This window comes from Lontra canadensis, unplaced genomic scaffold (genome assembly GCF_010015895.1).
Source record: "Lontra canadensis isolate GAN:19392208 unplaced genomic scaffold, GSC_riverotter_1.0 scaffold5, whole genome shotgun sequence".
Classification (NCBI taxonomy): domain Eukaryota; kingdom Metazoa; phylum Chordata; class Mammalia; order Carnivora; family Mustelidae; genus Lontra; species Lontra canadensis.
Window position 1 is genome coordinate 38,979,104 of NW_022630999.1, and position 17,956 is coordinate 38,997,059.

Below are 17,956 nucleotides of genomic sequence, written 5' to 3' on the forward strand. Positions count from 1 at the left end.
CTAAAAATGGTGGGGCACCTGGGTGGCTCAGTCATTGGGTGCCTGCCTTTGGCTCAGGTCATGATCCCGGGGTCCTGGGATCGAGCCCCATACAGCGGGCTCCCTGCTCAGTGGGAAGACTGCTTCTCCCTCTCCCACTCCCCCTGCTTGTGTTCCCTCTCTCAATGTCAAATAAATAAATAAATAACCTTTAAAAAAAAAAAAGAGTCTCTTACAGTTTGTGTCCCTCTCTGGTTTCATCTTATTTCATTTTTTCCTCTCATTCCCTATGATCCTCTGCCTTGCTTCTTAAACTCTACATATCAGTGAGATCATAAGATAATTCTTTCTCTGACTGACCTATTTCATTTAGCATAATACCCTCTTGTTCCATCCACACCACTGCAAATCGCAAGACTGCTTTTTTTTTTTAATGGCTCCAAGAGTTGCTGTCTTATCTAATGCACAGAACCAATATGGAGAGTAAAGAAAATGAAAAAAAAAAAAAAAAGAGGAATATGTTCCAAATAAAAAGAATTAGATAAAAGTTCAGAAAAACACCTTAACAAAAGAGAGGTAAGTGATTTACCTAACAAAGGAGTTCAAAATAATGGTCATACATCCAAATGGCCAACAGACACATGAAAAAGTGCTCAACATCACTCGGTACCAAAGAAATACAAATCAAAACCACGATGAGATACCACCTCACACCAGTCAGAATGGCTAAAACTAACAAGTCAGGAAACGACAGATGTTGGTGAGGATGCAGAGAAAGGGGAACCCTCCTACCCTGCTGGTTGGAATACAAGCTGGTATGGCCACTCTGGAAAACAGTATGAAGGTTCCTCAAAAAAGCTGAAAACAGAGCTATACTACGACCCAGCAATTGCACTACTGGGTATTTACCCCGAAAATACAAATGTAGTGATCCAAAAGGGCACCTGCACGCCAATGTTTATAGCAGCACTGTCCACAATAGCCAAACTATGGAAAGAGCCCAGATATCCATCAACAGATGAATGGATAAAGAAGAAGCGGTATATGGGCTATTACGCAGCCATTGAAATAAAAAGAAATCTTGCTATTTGCAACAACATGGATGGAACTAGAGAGTATTATGAAATAAGTCAATCAGAGAAAGATAAATATCATATGATCTCACTTATACGCGGAATTTGAGAAACAAGGTAGAGGATCAGGGGAAGGGGGGTGGGGGAATCGGAGGGCTAGGTGATAGATGTTTGGGAGGGTATGTGCTATGGTGAGAACTGTGTATTGTGTAAGACTGATGAATCACAGATCTGTACCCCTGAAACAAATAGTATATTATATGTTAACTTTAAAAAAAAAAAAAAAAACTCTAAACAAAACACACAAAAGAAATAAATATTTGGTATTTACTCCTGAAAAAAATAATGGTCATAAAATTGCTTCCTGTGTTCAGAAGAATGGATAAATAAAGTAAAAATTTTAATTAAAAAATTAAAAATATAAAAGTATCAAATAGAAGTCACATTACTGAAGAATACAATAACTGAACTGAAGAATACAATAACTGAACCAAAAAATACAGGAGAGAGCTTCAACATTAGATTAGATGAATTTGAAAGGATCACTGCACTTGAAGACAGATCAGTGGAACTCAATTAGAGCAGCAAAAGAAAAAAGATTAAAAATGAGTGGATACATTAAAGAACTTAAAGGACATCAAGCAGACCAACATTCATATTATAGAGGTCCCAAAAGAGGGAACAAAAGGGGCAAGAAAATTATTTGAAGAAATAATGGATAAAAACTTCCCTAACCTGGAAGTCCAGAGAGTTCTAAAAACCATAAACCCAAAGGAATCCACACCAAGACACATTATAGTTAAGGTGTCAAAAGACACAAGGAAAAAATCTTAAAAGTAGGAAAGAAAATGAACATGTTCCTGTGACTACAATAATTTGTTAAGGGACACACAAGATGTTGGGGGCACCTGGGTGGCTCAGTCAGTTGAGCATCCAACTCTTGGTTCAACTCAGCTCATGATCTCGGGGCAGTGGGAACAAGCCCTGCATCTAGCTCCATGCTCAGAAGATAGTCTGTTTGAGAGTGTCTCTCTCTCCTTCTGCCTCTGCCCCTCCCCTGTTAAAATAAATAATTTTTTTTTTTTAAATGATGTAGGGAGAGTAAAAATGTAGAGCTTTAGAGTAAGTTCAAACTTAAGTTCTCTAGCAACTTAAAATAGACTGCTGTACGTTTTTTTAGGTCAGCCTCAGGACAATCACAAAACAAAAACCTGTAGTAGATACATAAAAGATAAAAGAATCTAAATATACCACAAGAGAAAATCATCAAATCACAAAGAAAGAGTAAGAAGGAACAGAGGAATTACAAAGCAGCCAGAAAACAACTAACACAAAGCCACACACACACAAAAGGCAGTAAGTACACAGCTACCAATAAATACTTTAAATGTAAACAAGCTAAATTATCTAATTAAAAGATTCAAGAGTGGCTGAATGCATTAAAAAACATAAAAACACATCAAACATCTCAAACCTAACACTCTCCAGCTGTCCTTACCTGCTTTACACAGTAAATCTAATAAAATTAAGGCCTAAATTTCTGGCTGAAATTACAATATTCTAGAATAAGCAAAATGTGAAGTCAATTCATTACAAACACATAAAGCCTATTTTTGTGGTTATATCTCCATTATTTATCAACAAAACAAGTAGATTTTTTTTTTAAGATTTTATTTATTTATTTGACAGAGATCACAAGCAGGCAGAGAGGCAGGCAGAGAGAGAGAGGAGGAAGCAGGCTCCCATGGAGCAGGGAGCCCGATGCGGGGCTCGATCCCATGACTCTGAGATCATGACCCGAGCCGAAGGCAGAGGCTTAACCCACTGAGCCACCCAGGCGCCCCTATTTTTCTATTTCAAAATTGTTATTGTTCTTCACTTACCCATTTATTTCTTCTCTCCTCCTAAATGAAAATTAGGATCATTTACAAAGACTGCAACTTTATTTTTTCTTAAAGATTTATTTGCTTGAGGGGCACCTGGGTGGCTCAGTTAGTTAAGTGTCTGCCTTTATCTTAGGTCATAAACCCAGGATCCTGGGATCAAGCCCCACATCTGGCACTCTGTTCAGCGAGGAGTCTACTTCCCCCTCTGCCTCTCCCCTTACTTGTGCTCTCTCTTTCTCTGTCAAATAAACACATAAAATCTTTTTTTTTTTTTTTTTTTAGTTTATGGTGCATATTTATTCAGACTATGTGTATTTTTATGGCATTCATACACATTTTTTGTGGTTTTAAAAAGACCTTAGGAAGGTCTTTTTCCTCCATTTCTATACAGGTGGTTTTTTTTTAATAAATAAAATATTTTAAAAAAACTGATTTGAGAAAGAGACAGAGAGAGAGAGCGCACACAAGTCTTGTGCTTGTGCAAGCAGGGAGAGAGAAAGAGGGAAAGAGAATCTCAAGCAGACTCCCGACTGAGCACAGAGCCTGACTTGCGGTCCAATCCCACATGCCCGAATTTATGACCTGAGCTGAAATCAAGAGTTGGTCACTTAACCAACTAAACCACCCAGGCACCCCTTACAACTTTACATGACACTGTGTTGTACAAAGGCAATACAAATGAAATCTAATGAAAAGACTGATTATTGGCTGCTTAAATTAACTGGCTATTTAAATAAGATAACGCATTAAACAGCTAAGAAAGAATGGAAGGCAAAAAGATGTTAAGACTATTTTCATGATAGTTTATTCAATTCCATTGCTGTGAAGAAGATACCTATAATTATGTAACACAAACAATATATGCCATAGTAGTCCACAAAAAGATGGGGCCTGGCTCAGCTAGGTTGGGTGAGTTGGGAAAGGCCTTGCCGGAGGTGGACTTTGAGCAGGACGCTGAAGAACTGTAGTACTGGGTTTTTATGATGGTTACAATCTTATTTCCTTAGGAAAGTGTAAAGTTACAGAGAGAGAAACTGTTTCTTATTCATACCTGAATCCCAGCATTTAGCTCGGAGCTTAGCTTTTAATAAATGTTACTGAATAAGTGATATAATACTTTAATAAGCAAATGAGTATATGAATAAACAAATTGGATTTGGAAAGGCACAGAAGATGGGAAAAAGACAAATACAGTGTGCCTGTTATTCAGGAATCTGAAATATGTTCAGATAGAAGTTAAATGTCCCTGTCAAAATTAAAAAGAAGTAGAGACACAAAGAGGCTTAGGTGCAACTCTAGTAGAGTGGTAAGGTTACAGTTAACTTCTCAGAGTCTCTTAAATTTCTCATCTCAAAGGATTCTGTATTTCTAGTTTGGAAAAGATTTCTAATATAAATTACTGAAGAAGCTTTTTTTAATTGAGGTGTCAAAATATTTTCTGAACCCAATAAAAAAATAACAAAGTGAGGGATACCTGGGTGGCTCAGTCAGTTAAGCATCTGCCTTTGGCTCTGGTCATGATCCCAGGGTTCTGGGACTGAGCCCTGTGTTGGCTCCCTGCTCAGCCAGGAGTCTGCTTGTCCCTTTCCCTCTGCCCCTCCCCACCCCAGCTTGTGTTCTCTTTCTCTCTCTCGCTTGCTCTCAAATAAAATCTAAAAAAAAAAAAAAAAAAAAAAAAAGAAAACAAAATGAAAGCTGAATTCATCATTTTCAGGATTAAAATTATAAATACAAACCATTTTTTATTGTCACCTGTGATAATAAATGCTTGATAATACCAGAGCTCTATAGCTCTCATCAAGAAAAATCTAACTATAACTGCATAACTCTAAAATTCTAAGTCTATCCCTTTTAATCCTATTTCAAACACATTTGTTCCTTCTGCTGCTCTTACCATGTACCCATCTTTCTCATTTCTAATTCTTCTTTACTACATGTGGAGTTACTGATTCTCCAGCATTAGCAGTATATATAGTTGAGAATGATGACTTAATCTCATGAATCCAAAGTGATTAAATTTCCAAAGGAAACAAACTGGCACTGGATTTTGCAATGATTTCTTCGGTATGACACTAAAAGAACAGGCAACAACAAAAATAAATAATTGACTATGACAAAATTTTAAAATCTTATGCATGAAAGGACACTAACAATAAAGTGAAAAAGCAACCCACAAAATTGGGAAAAAATTTGCAAACTGTTTATCTGGTAAAGGGTTAATATCAAGACTATATAAAGAACTCCTGCAACTCAATAACAAAAAACAACCCAATTAAAAAATGTGGGCAAAGGATTTGAATAGACATTTTGCCAAAGAAGATATTCAAATGACCAATAAGCACATGAAAAGATGCTTATATCACTACTCACTAGGGAACTGCAAATCAAAAACACAAAATACCACCTCTCACTCCTTCAGATGGCTACTGTCCAGAAAACAGAAAACAGCAAGTGTTGGAGAGGATGCAGAGAAACTGGAACCCTTGAACACTGCTAGGAGGAATGGGAAATGGAGCAGCTGTTAATGGGAATTAGTATGGCAATTCCTCAAAATATTAAAAATAGAATTTTCATATGATCCGGAAATTCCTCTTCCAATTATATACACAAAAGAAGTGAAAGCAGGGATTCAAACATATTCGTACACCCACATTCACAGCAGCATTATTCATAATAGCCAAGGAGTAGAAACAACTCAATGTCCACTGACAGATACAAAATATGATATATACATACAACAGATACTATTCAGCCTCAAAAAAAGAAGGCAACTCTGACATATGCTTCAACATGAACAAACTTAGGGGCACCTGGGTGGCTTAGTAGGTTAAGCATCTGCCTCCAGTTCAGATCATGATCCCAGGGTCCTGGGATCAAGCCCCACTCTCCCTCTGCCTGCCACTCCCCCTGCTTGCGCAGGCGCACTCTCTGTCAAATAAGTAAATAAAATCTTTTTAGAAAATGGGTAAGCTTTGAAGACAATACGCTTATGTAGTTAAGTCAGAAACAAATGGACAAATACTATACAATTCCACTTACATGAGATACCTAAAGTAGTCAGATTCATAGAACAGAAAGCAGAATGGTGGTTGCCATAGGTTGGGAGAAAGGAAGGACGTGTAGTTACTGTTTAATGGGTAGAGTTTCAGTTTAGGAAGATGAAAAAAGTTCTGGAAATGGATAGTGCTGATGGCTGAATGACAATGTGAACGTACTTAATACCAACAAACTGTACACTTAAAATGGTAAGTTTTGAGTATATTTGGTAAAATTTTATGTATTTGGTAAATTATGTATATTTTCCTACAATCCAAAAAAAGAAAACAGCAAAGGCATATGCAGTTGAACTTTAAACGACATGGGTCTGAACTGTGCAGGTCCGCTTATATGTGGGTTTTCTTACAGTACAGTACCATAAATGTATTTTTTTAAGATTTGAGAGAGCGTGTGTGCACAAGTGGAGGCGTGGGGGGGAAGACAAGCAGATTCCCCACTAAGCTCAAACCCAGGACCCCAAAATCATGACCTGAGCCAAAATCAAGAGTAGGATGCTTAACTGACTGAGCCATCCAGGCATCCAATAAACATATTTTATGTTATTTTCTTAATGCATTTTCTTATTGCCAACTTATCTTATTGTGGGAATACAGTATATAATACATATAACATACAAAATATGTTTTAGTTGGCTGTTTATGTTATCAGTAAGTCTTCCAGTCAACAGCAGGCTGTTAGTAGTTAAGTTTTTGAGGAGTCAAGAGTTGTACACAGATTTTCAACTGCATGTGGTGTCACATGCTTAACTTCTGTATTGTTCAAGGGTCAACTGTACATAATCTCATGGAAAAATTTCCAAGACGTGCACCAATAAGTGAAAAATAAAGGAAAAAATAGTAAATAATAGCATGACACCCTTTGTGCATAAGATTAAAAAAAAACCACCATCGATAAATTTTTCTTAGGCCAACAAAACCAGAAATTAATCAATTTACAACCTTTAGCTCTCATCTCTAGTTCAAAAATGATTTTTAGGAAAAACTTTTTGTTAACTAAAAAACACTTAAAAGTCTTTTGTAGGTTGTTCATTCAAGTAACTTAAATAATTTTTCTAAGTATCACCTACTTTAAAATGTAGAAAAGTAGGGTTTAAAATAAGGAAACCAATTATCAGTCAGAATTGTACTCAACACTAGAAAATCAAATCACAATTTTGCCTCTCATAACTTGCTACCTACTCTGGGTCCCATCGTCAGCCATTTCAATGGGATCTCTAAAGCCCCTAACCCTGGGAAAATACTACTTGTTGTGTACTTCTTGCCCCAATTATCAAGATTCCTGGAGAGAAAAACCAAGCCAACTGATTTTTCAATGATCACTAAAGGGACTTCTGTCTTCAAGTCTTTCCCATTAAGTTCCTCCCAACCCTTTGTATATGTAAGTTCCTTCTAGATCCACTCTATTCCCCTGCTATAAACATTATCAAGACTTCCTGAGCCTAAAAATAAGTTCCCTCAACCCTATCACCAATAAAATTTTCTCTCCTTTGCTTTATCATCAAATGTTTTACTCAGAAGCTATACATTGACACACACTATAAATTTCCAAAGCACTCAATTTTAAAAACAAAAGACAGAAGAGCATGTTTAGTATTATTTTACTTGTATAAATTAAAACACACACACAGGGCGCCTGGGTGGCTCAGCTGGTTAAGCAACTGCTTTCGTCTGAGGTCATGATCCTGGAGTCCCGGGATCAAGTCCCACATCAGGCTCCCTGCTTGCCCGGGAGTCTGCTTCTCCCTCTCCCCTCTCATACTCTCTCTCATTCTCTCTCTCTTAAATAAACAAAATCTTTTAAAAAAAATAAAAAATAAAATAAAACACACACACAGTCCTTTGTTTTAAAATCCATCTGGAAGGATACACAAGAAATGGCCAAAAGCGTGAGAAAGAATTTGAGAGATAGATGGAAGACAGACATATTCCTACTATTTGAATTTTGAACCATGTGTACATATTACTTTTATTTTTCTTTAAACTTTTAAACTCTGGAGAGAATTTGAAGTTTTGACATCAATTTTAAAGAGCACATTCCATATCCACTGTGTCCATTTATCACCCTCTTCTCTTCTAATGTTATATAATCTGAATCTGCTCTCCTTGTAGGATCATCAAAGATCTCCTTGACACCAAATCCATTTACCTCTCTTCAGCTTTCATTCCACTTGCCATCTTGGCAAATCATTTCTTTATGACAGTCTAACTTAGTGTCTGTGACACTGCTTAACTGAGTTTTCTCCTAGATCTGACCTCTCCTTTCTTTCCTCCTCCTTCTGTTCCTCTCACTAAATAAAAGCATTTACCGCTATGCTATATGCAATCTCCTCCTCTCCCTACTTTGAAACTTCACAGTGGCATTCACTCCTGGGCTTTCAATTACAAACTCAATTCAAAGGCCTGCAAGATATACAAATGCACCTAGGCCTTTCAGCTGAACTCTAGTCCTACCATTTCTGATTTGCTGTGGAATTCTACTGAACATTTAAAGAAGTAACAATCTTTCACAACTTTAAAAAAAAAAAAAAAAAGTGGGGAAACACTTCTCAGCTCATTCTACCTGACCAGTTGATACCAAAACCAGACAAAAAAAAAAAAAAAAAAACAGTAAACCAAGAAACCAAGAGGGCCTAGCTGGCTCAGTCACTGGAACATGTTACCCTTGGTCTCACAGTTGTGAGTCTGAGCCCCATGTTGGGTATAGAGAGTATTTAAAAATAAAATCTTTAAGACAAAAGAAAAATAAAACAAGAAACCCAATATGCTATAAATATAAATGCAAAAATCATCAACAAAATACTAACAAGCCTAATCCAATATTATATAAAAAGAATTATATACCATGACGAAGATGTATCAAGAGAAGGCAAGGTTTACGATCTGAAACTCAATTTATTACACCATATCAATAGAATAAAGGACAAAAAGCACATGATTATCTTAATATACACAAAAAGAGCATTTAACAAAACTCAACACCCCTTCATGATAAAAACACTAAACAAACTAGGAATAGAAGAAAATTTCCTCAACCTGATAAAAAGTATCTATCAAAAACTCATGGTTAACATTACACTTAATGATGAAAGACTGAAAGCTTTCCCCTTAGATAGGGTTCAAAACAAGCATGCCCACTCTCAGCACTTCCATTCAACATTATAGTGGAGGTTCTAGCCAGAACAATTGGGCAAAAACAGCAAGACGAAAAGAAATAAAGGGGAGCCTGGGTGGCTCAGTGGGTTAAAGCCTCTGCCTTCGGCTCAGGTCATGATCCCAGAGTCCTGGGATGGAGCCCTGCCATTGGGCTCTCCGCTCAGCAGGGAGCCTGCTTCCCCCTCTCTCTCTGCCTGCCTCTCTGCCTACTTGTGATCTCTGTCTGTCAAATAAATAAATAAAATCTTTTAAAAATAAATAAATAAATAAAACCCATCTAGATTGGAGAGGAAGAAGTAAAACTGTATTTAGTTTTATCATCATTTAGATGCAATGATCTTGTATATAGAAAATTCTAAGGGGCGCCTGGGTGGCTCAGTGGGTTAAGCCTCTGCTCAGGTCATGATCTCAGGGTCCTGAGATTGAGTCTTTAAAAAAAAAAAAAGAAAGAAAAAATTCTAAGAAATACACTAAAAAAAACTATCAGAATACACAAGTCAGCAAGGCTGCAGGATACAAAATCAAAACAAAACTAACTGTATCTCTATACATTTGCATTGAGCAATCTGAAAATGAAATTAAGAAAACAAGTCCATTTATAACAGCATCCTAAGGACTAAAATACTTAGTCATAGCTTTAACAGAAGACATATAAAACTTATACCCTGAAAACTATAAAACATTTTTTTAAAGATTTTATTTATTTCTTTGACAGACAAAGATCACAAGCAGGCAGAGAGGCAGGCAGAAAGAGAGAAGGGGAAACGGGCTCTCTGGGAGCCCAATGCAGGGCTCAATCCCAGGACCCTGAGATCATGACCTGAGCCAAAGGCAGAGGCTTTAACCACTGAGCCACCCAGGCACCCCTAAAACGTTCTGTAAAGAAATAAGAGAAAATCTACATAAATTAAAAACATCCATGTTCAAGGATCAAGACTTAAGATAGTACAGGGACGCCTGGGTGGCTCAGTTGGTTAAGCAGCTGCCTTCAGCTCAGGTCATGATCCCAGCGTCCTGGGATCGAGTCCCACATCGGGCTCCTTGCTCGTCAGGGAGCCTGCCTGCTTCTCCCTCTGCCTCTGCCTGCCATTCTGTCTGCCTGTGCTTGCTCTCTCTCCCTCTCTCTCTCTCTGACAAATAAATAAAATCTTTAAAAAAAAAAAAAAAAAAAAAAAAAGATAGTACTACTGCTCCTTAAACTGATATACGGATTCAATGCAATAGCTAATAAAATCCTAGTTGGGTGTGTGTGTGTAAATTAACAAACTGATCCTAAAGTTCACATGGCAATTCAAGGGTCCCAAATATTTTTAATTAATTTTAATCTTCACAAAAACCCAAGAAGTATGTATAATTATTACCAGGAAGCATAAGTTCAGAAAAGTAACTTGTCAGAAGTCACAAAGGAGGCACCTGAATTCTGTCTCCTGACTGCAGTACTTCATGACTTAATCTTTACACCTCTTCTAACTAAAACTGCTGCCTGATGTATGGTATGCACACATAAATATGTGCTGAATGGGGACACCTGGGTGGCTCAGTGGGTTAAGCAGCTGCCTTCCGCTCATGTCATGATCTCAGGGTCCTTGGATCCAGCCCTGGGGTTGGGCTCCCTGCTCAGTGGGGAGACTGCTTCTCTCCCCTTCCACTACAAGTTTATGTTTTCAAATTAATAAATAACATCTTTAAAAAAAAGTATGCTGAATGAACAGTATAATGTTTATATTTAAAATTTTTAATACAACATAAAGACACAAAAGGATAAAATTATTATAGGTTGAATAGCATAGGTAAGACTTGGAAGTCGGCGTTAGTTTGGGGGAATTCTAAAGGAATCATAGTGCCCCAGGAAAATATCTTCCATGGAATAGTTTTCATCTTATTAAATGTCTTCTGTTCCCTACAGCTATTTAAACCAAAATGCTCAAATCTGATATCAAGAGTAGCTATACCACCAAATATATGTAATTTCTTTAAGATACATAAATAAAAACTCTACCCTTCTCTGTAGCACAGAACCACCTGCAATCTCAAAGTGGGTTTTCAAAGAATTAAGCAGATAAGCGACTGATAAGAAGCATTAAGTAAAACCCCCCCACAGATTATAGACTCCAAAATTCAGTGCTTCATGAGATTTAACCACACAGTAATTCTAAGAGTAAAAACAAGGCACTGCTTGAGCAATTTAAACAAGCTGACCAACATATAGTACAGCTACTATTTATTTAAGTTGCTACCCTTAAAAATGAAGAACTCACTAAAATAATGGCTTATCTTCAAGTACTTGAACTGAGGCTAAAGAATGAATTACCACTAACTCTGAAGAAAGAATTGAGTTTAGAAGCCAACAGCCTCATCTTTAATCATGACAGGAACAAAATGTCTCTAAAAGAATGCCAAACAGGGGGCGCCTGGGTGGCTCAGTGGGTTAAGCCTCTGCCTTCAGCTCAGGTCATGATCCCAGGGTCCTGGGATCCAGCCCTGCCTCCGGCTCTCTGCTCAGCAAGGAGCCTGCTTCCCTTCCTCTCTCTCTGCCTGCCTCTCTGCCTACTTGTGATCTCTCTCTGTCAAATAAATAAATAAAAATCTTAAAAAAAAAAAAAAAGAATGCACAAACAGGAAAAGTGACACAATAATGAGACTTGTTATTTATCTCACAGGTAGCATTTTTAGTAACCCCAACTTGGGTTATTTGTCATTTTCTTTAAGCTTATCTATCATCTTGATCTATCTGAAGAACAATCACTGAAAAAATAAAATTTTGACATTCTACCTACCAAACATGTCAAAATCACTTCAAAAGCTTGGGGATATAGGGACCTTAACAAGTCTTCATGAATGATTGACGATATGCTACTCAGTAAGTCACTACTCAAGAAATTTGGTACCAAACATTACCATCTGATTTCAAGAGATTGTTTTCTTGGTTTATTTTTTAAAACATTTTATTTATTTATTTAAGAGACAGAGAGAGCACAAACATGTAGGAGGGTCAGAGGGAGAGGGAGAAGCAGACTCCCTTGCTCCCAAAACATAATGTGATGCGGGGCTCTATCCCAGGACCCTGAGATCATGACCTGAGCCCAAGGCACACGCTTAACCAACTAAGCCACCCAGGTGCCCTGTTGTTTCCTGAATTTAAAAAAAAGGTAAATGTGGCAGCTCTTTTAACCAAAGATCCTGTCCTATGCTTTAATAAAACCACCTTTTTGGGGGCGCCTGGGTGGCTCAGTGGGTTAAAGCCTCTGACTTCAGCTCAGGTCATGATCCTAGGGTCCTGGGATAGAGCTCTCTGCTCCGTGGGCAGCCTGCTTCCCTTCCTCTCTCTCTGCCTGCCTCTCTACTTGTGGTCTGTCAAATAAATAAATAAAATCTTAAAAAAAAGAAAAACACCTTTTTGTGCCAATAATATATAAATACATACATACATAAGTACATAAAATTTAAAAAGGTAAATGCCTTTACACGTACAGACCAGCACACGCACAATTCTTTACTTCCCACTTTATACTCAGCCTCAGGACAAGTGTGTAACAAAATCCAAACATATTTTGAGTAATAATTAAATCATAGTCATTTACTGAGTCCTGGGACACTATTCTAGGTATCTCACACGAATTATAAAGGTTATCCTCCCAATAACTCTATTGTGGTAGGTATCACTATTTTACACTATTTTTATCACTAATTGTTATTTTAACGATTTTTATCACTATATTTTTATCACTATTTTACAAGTTTGTAAACTTATTCAAAATCAAACAATTAGTAAGTTCTTACTAGGTTGATAAATGGCTATGTTGACGGAATTGCACCTCGATATGCCTGACTCCAAAAATACATTCTTTGACTCATCTACAAGGCATTCACTGCCTCCCAACAGGAAAAAATAAAGAAAACATAAAACTTTCGTTTTCTCCTGGACAATGCTTATATCTTAGTATGCTATAGTGACTACATACAAGAACATCAGAGTCAAGCTGCCTGGATTCAAGGCAGCTTTACCGCTTACAGATCGGTCTTCCATCCTCAGTTACCTCATCTATAAACTGAGGATAATAGTACCTATCTCAAAAAAAAAAGTGTCAAGATTAAATAAATGCGTACGAGTAATACGCTTGAAACACGGTCATCGTACAGAAGGAAACAGCAGTTCTGCTGGAGTGGAAAATGGCAAATAATAAGGATTTCCAAACAAAGTATATTTTTCTGGGCAAATAACAGAAGGATCACTCCGCAATAAAACAGTAGCCTGGAGGGGGAGGGGGCGTGAGGCGTAGGAGGCGGAGGGGCCCCATGGCCTTCCTCCGATATGGGGCCCCGCGGGGGGGACGGCGAGAACGGAGCCTCCTCCCGGGGGGTTCAGCGTGAGGAAGACGCTTTCGAGGGACCGGAGGGGACCAGAGCCCATTGGCTGACAAGAAATAACGAAAGAGCGCCCGGTCCGGGAGGATAAAGGCCGCACCTCCTGTGCGAAGTGGGCAGGCCTGGAACTGGGGAGCGGAAGCCCACCACGGCGTCAGGAGTCGCCCAGCGAAGTCCCCAAGGGCTACCCCGGTGTCCCAAAGGGCCCCACTCTCGCGTCCGGAGGCGCTCGCCAGCTTCCTGAGGCGTCCCGAAGGGCCCACCCGGGCGTCGGGAGACGCCAACCCAACATCCTCGAGGCCATCTGACGGCCCGAAGGGCCCACCCCTGTGTCCGGAGACGTCCGCCTCCGCACCGAGAAGGCTCTACCCCGCGTTAGAGGCGCCTCTCCAGGTGAGGAGCAGGCCATGACCGCCAGGAGAGAAAAACGGAGGCGGGAAGAGGGCGGGCTGGAGGTGAGCGGAGACGGCAGGTACTCACCGACCGGCCGGCGCCCCTCTGCCGAGCCCCTCCTCCGGGGCGCTGCGGGTCGCGAGCGTCCGCTGCACGTCAGGAGCGGCGGGGCGGGGGCGGCAGCGGCGGCGGCAAGCGGCAGCGGCGGCGGCGGCCGGGCACGCGCGCGAAGCTGAGGCACCGCGGGGAGGAGTCGCGCTCTCTGAGCGGGTGTGGGCGCTTGCGCCGGCGTCCGGGGACGCAACCAACCCGCACCACGGGGGGAAGCCGCCGCCGGGTCGTACCACTGCGCTAGGGCTGGAGTGCGCCATCGCGGGGAGTCGGATTTGATCTTCCAGCGTAGTGTGGGACCCTCCACGTGCTCTCGCAGTGTGCTCGTTCGCTCTATTATTAGTTAGCACGCCGAGGGAATCCAAAGAGTAAAAATAGGGCGCTCAAAACAGTACAGTGAACCCCTTCAAACTCTCCTTTGCTACATCATGCTTCCTCCCGCCCTTTGTTTGCATGCACTGTTACACTGAAATTACCTGTTCATACCACTACTTGAAAACTGTGGTAAATGTTACAATCTGACAATTTCCAGGAAAAGGAGTCTGAGAAACGTAAACTATTAAAGATGTCGTTTGGGAGTTTAAAATTAGAACAGCCACTTTGGTTGAGATTCTAAATGTGCATTTTATATCCAGCAACTTCATGTGTAAAAGAATAAAGAAACTCTTACAGGTGTGCACAAGAATACAAATTCATGTTCAAGCCTGCTTCCTTGTGAAAATGTGCAATAAAACATACATGAATAAAACGTGTTATGTTCCTATGATAAAATGTTACGACAAATAAAACTGAGTCCTTTACGTATCAACATTTGATAGCTCTTAAGAGTTGTAAGTAGCGGGCGCCTGGGTGGCTCTGTCGTTGGGCGTCTGCCTTCAGCTGGGGACATGATCCCGGGATGCTGGGATTGAGTGGGGCGTGGCGCTCCCTGCTCCGGGGAAGCCTGCTTCTCCATCTCCCACTCCCCCTGCTTGTGCTCCGTCTCTCGCTGTGTCTCTGTCAAATAAATAAATAAAATCTTTTTTTAAAAAAGTTATAAATAGCAACATACCAGTTATGTGCACTGTGAAATGACTTATATAAATTTAACAGAATCACAGTATATACTGATAATGGAAAAAATATATGTATTAAGTATAGAAAATGAACTGCATGGATATGTGGATATGCACCATGATAGTATTGGGGGGGGTGTAAAAGTCAGACTGGATTGGGAGGGGGGATAAACTGGACTTCAGATACATCTGTAGAACTTCACATACATCTGTCATGATTTTTTTTTTTTTAGATTTTATTTATTTGATAGAGGTCACAAGTAGACAGTGAAGCAGGGGGAAGCAGGCTGCCTGCTGAGCAGAGAGCCTGGTGGGGGACTCGATCCCAGGATCCTGGGATCATGACCTGAACTGGAGGTCAAGGCTTAACCCACTCAGCCACCCAGGCGCCCTGTCATGATTTTTCTTAACAAAGAAGAAACCTGGGGCTCCTGGGTGGTTTAGTGGGTTAAGTGTCTGCCTTCCGCTCAGGTAATAGACCTGGGGTCCTGGAATTGATCCCCACATCTGGCTCCCTGCTCAGCGCAGTCTGCTTCTCCCTCTGCCCCTCTCCCCCACTTGTTCTCTCTCACTTGCACTCTCTCTCTAGGAAATAAAAATCTTTAAAAAATAATAAAAAATAATGGGGCGCCTGGGTGGCTCAGTGGGTTAAGCCGCTGCCTTCAGCTCAGGTCATGATCTCAGAATCCTGGGATCGAGCCCCGCATCGGGCTCTCTGCTCAGCAGGGAGCCTGCTTCCTCCTCTCTCTCTGCCTGCCTCTCTGCCTGCTTGTGATCTCTCTGTCAAATAAATAAATAAAATCTTTAAATAATAATAATAATAATAATAATAATAAATAAAATACAAAAGAAGAAACCGAAATATAAACATAACAAAATGTTAACAACTGAGTGGTAGAACTAGTTACATTATTCCATGTGCTGCAGAAGCCAGCAGTAGTTACATTATTCTTAGCATTCCCTGTAACATTTTTTCAAAAATTTTATTTATTTATTTGAGAAACAGAGATAGCAACAGAAATAGCAAGAGAGAACACGAGCCAAGAGGAGAGGGAGAAGCAGGCTTCCCAAAGAGAGCCAGGCTCAATCCAAAGACCCTGGGATCATGACCTGAACCGAAGGCAGACGCTTAACCAACTGAGCCACCAGGCACCCCTTCTGTACCAGTTAATTCTGGAATGACTTTTTCTTATCCTCCCAAGTCACCTACCTCCAACTGATCCTCCAAAATCCAACTCAACCATTTCTTTCTTTGTGTCCTCTAACCCTGATGCTGAAAAGGGTCCTTGAGCTGGCTAAACAATACAAATTGACAAGAGGTCAAACAGGAGTTCCAAGCAAGGCTTTATTCAGGCTTATGCTATAGCATAAGGAAGATAGCACAAAGGAAAGAGTCTTCAGCTAGCTCCCTGAGGAGAGGTCAGAAAGAGCTTTAAAGAGGCTTAACCGGGGCGCCTGGGTGGCTCAGTGGGTTAAAGCCTCTGCCTTCGGCTCAGGTCATGGTCCCAGTGGCCTGGGATCGAGCCCCACATCGGGCTCTCTGCTCAGCAGGAAACCTGCCTCCTCCTCTCTCTCTCTGCCTGCCTCTCTGCCTACTTGTGATCTCTATCTGTCAAATAAATAAATAAAATCTTAAAAAAAAAAAAAAAAGAGGCTTAACCGACTAAGCCATCCAGGTGCCCCTTGAATATATATTTAAGGTCTTCTACAGTCTCACAGGAGTAGGATGACTTCAGGTCTTCTGGATGGTCCTGTGGATGTTTGAGAAAGAAGAATTTTAATCTGGAAAGATGTGCCCAGTTAGGGATTCCTTGTAGTTGACTGCATTTGGAGTTGCCAGGGTGTCTTGGTAGGAACCCTTCCATTTAGGCAACAATGGGTTCTCTGGGGAAGAATTACAAGCTCTAAGAAGAACCTGATCTCCTAGGTTAACCTGTGGAGGCATCCTCCTTTCTGCCTCATCCTTGGTGGGGGCTGGTAGTATTTTGTTTGCAAAGTCCAATATTGCTTTATGTACTTGAACTAGATTAATATATATTGTAGGCTCTGGCTCACTTCTCTAACAGTAGGAGTAGTCAATTCTAAGGTTCATGAGTCTCCTGAAAAGAGAGAGAGCAGTGACTAAACTCAGGTCCCCTCAACCCTCACTGAAAAATCCAGCATACCCTAGCTCTCCATAGAAAGAAAAGCTAAAACTCTATGCATCCTGAGTAGTATATCTTGCAGGAATGTGGAAAGAAGATGTTTGTGGAAAGCAAGGACTCAACTATGAAGACTGGTGAGGACTGGATCAAACCAGTCTGTGCCAAGATGGCCATCAATGCTGACCTTTCCCCAACATTTTTCCCTCATTATAATACTAAGGGTGGAGATTTCACGTGCTAATTAGACATGTGAGACATGAAGAAGCATGACCTTTAAGTGCACAGCCGTCAAGAATTCCCGACCTTGGGGTGCCTGGGTGGCTCAGTGGGTTAAAGCCTCTGCTTTCGGCTCAGGTCATGATCTCAGGGTCCTGAGATTGAGTCCCACATCGGGCTCTCTGCTCAGCGGGGAGCCTGCTTTCCCCTCTCTCTCTTCCTATCTCTCTGCCTACTTGTGATCTCTGTCAAATAAATAAATAAAATCTTTAAGAAAAAAAAAAAGAATTCCCAACCTCTACATGCTTAAATGTCACCCTTTTCCCACCTAAGTCTCCTTAGAGGTTGGTTGGTATCACACTTTTTTGGCAACTCCATCCAGCAGGACTCCAAGAGGGTGTTTGGGACCCATGGGGACGGACAGCTGGATGCAAACCCTTTGTCCCTGACGAACAGCCACCTAAACCTTTGGTTTCCAGTCACCGTGCAAGGTAAGTCAGCCTCCAGCATCCTGGCCGGGGGGTG

At 40.5% G+C, this 17,956-nt stretch overlaps 1 protein-coding gene across 6 annotated transcripts in view; it reads right to left on the reverse strand.

The window, feature by feature from the left end:
• UIMC1 (ubiquitin interaction motif containing 1) overlaps positions 1-14,092 on the reverse strand; it is a 127,874-nt gene extending 113,782 nt beyond the window's left edge. For all 6 annotated transcript variants that reach the window (XR_004382004.1, XR_004382003.1, XM_032851896.1 and 3 more), the window contains exon 1: positions 13,993-14,092. The gene's annotated coding sequence lies outside the window, so the exon portion shown is untranslated. The remainder of the gene's footprint in view (positions 1-13,992) is intronic.
• Between the last annotated feature and the right edge of the window lie 3,864 nt (positions 14,093-17,956).